General features: G+C 43.6%; 1 long non-coding RNA gene across 1 annotated transcript; it reads right to left on the bottom strand.

Annotated features, from left to right (window-relative positions):
- Positions 1-450: 450 nt before the first annotated feature.
- LOC146702619 (uncharacterized) lies at positions 451-1,006 on the bottom strand. The gene is made up of 3 exons (XR_014922075.1): positions 903-1,006; positions 690-808; positions 451-600 (listed from the first exon to the last, which is right to left on the bottom strand). It is a non-coding gene; the product is annotated as an uncharacterized LOC146702619 (long non-coding RNA).

Below are 1,006 nucleotides of genomic sequence, written 5' to 3'. Positions count from 1 at the left end.
CAAATCAAATTGAATTGGTTGGTGTAATAGCTCATCCATTTCTCATTTGGTCATATCACAAAGGCCACTGGGAGCTGACATTAAATTAAATTGATATTGATTGAAAGTTCCATGAAAGTTCCAGGATGTGCTTGCTTGTTTAAGCTATTAGTTTATTCTGAATAAAACCCACCAAGCTTATAAGCAATTGGTACTGCCTTTGTGGGAATTTAGTGCAGATCTGTTTGTGCATAGGTACTAATACAGTGAACCAATAACCAATCTGCTGTTATGACTGAACAATGAAGATGGAAGATAAGAAATTAAATATTCATAGAGATTTTTATAAATAGCATAAAGGTCAATCCCAGTGTCCCCATTTTGCTTCCAGGATAATACATTTGTTAGGTTAGCTGGATTACACAGATGGATTACGTGGCAGAAACACACACGGACGCAGAATAGTTTGTGATGCAAGTTTTTATATACACGAGTAAGGGGGAATATTTACAAGGGAAAGGGCTATATACAGTGATAAATAAAAATGTGCCAGCAGGAAAACACCGAGGCGATGAGATGGAGCCGAAGCATACAGGTAGGTAGCAGACGCACCGGAGCTACCTGACAACAGGGAACAAAACAGGGTTTATGGCATACCGTTGATAGCCGAACGTTAAACACAAGTGGACGGAGAGAGTTGGAGAGCTTACTTGACCACCCCAAACCACAGCCGCTGCGGTGATCGCCGCCTGATGGTACGTAGCACTCCGTCGCGGATCCAGAATAGCCAACACAAAATCCTAGGTAGGCGGGCAGGCGATGGAACAGGCTAAGACAAAGAAAAGTAGGCGAAACGTGGATCCTTTAAAACATACAGCTCCACAGCGTAAAATCAACAGATGCAGCCTGTGCTAACTCGTTACCACTTGTGACAGCGATAATACTCCGACACCAGACGTCCGTGACTCTGCTCCCTAAAAGCGCTCACTGATGACGTCCGATGCGTCGCAGGTGTGTTGGAATGCCA

This window comes from Copadichromis virginalis, linkage group LG8 (assembly GCF_057382275.1).
Source record: "Copadichromis virginalis isolate Kocher_CV1m ecotype Utaka linkage group LG8, C_Virginalis_male_GT1.1, whole genome shotgun sequence".
Lineage (NCBI taxonomy): Eukaryota > Metazoa > Chordata > Actinopteri > Cichliformes > Cichlidae > Copadichromis > Copadichromis virginalis.
Note: the sequence above shows the minus strand (reverse complement) of the source record. Positions and strands in the feature narration are given on the sequence as shown.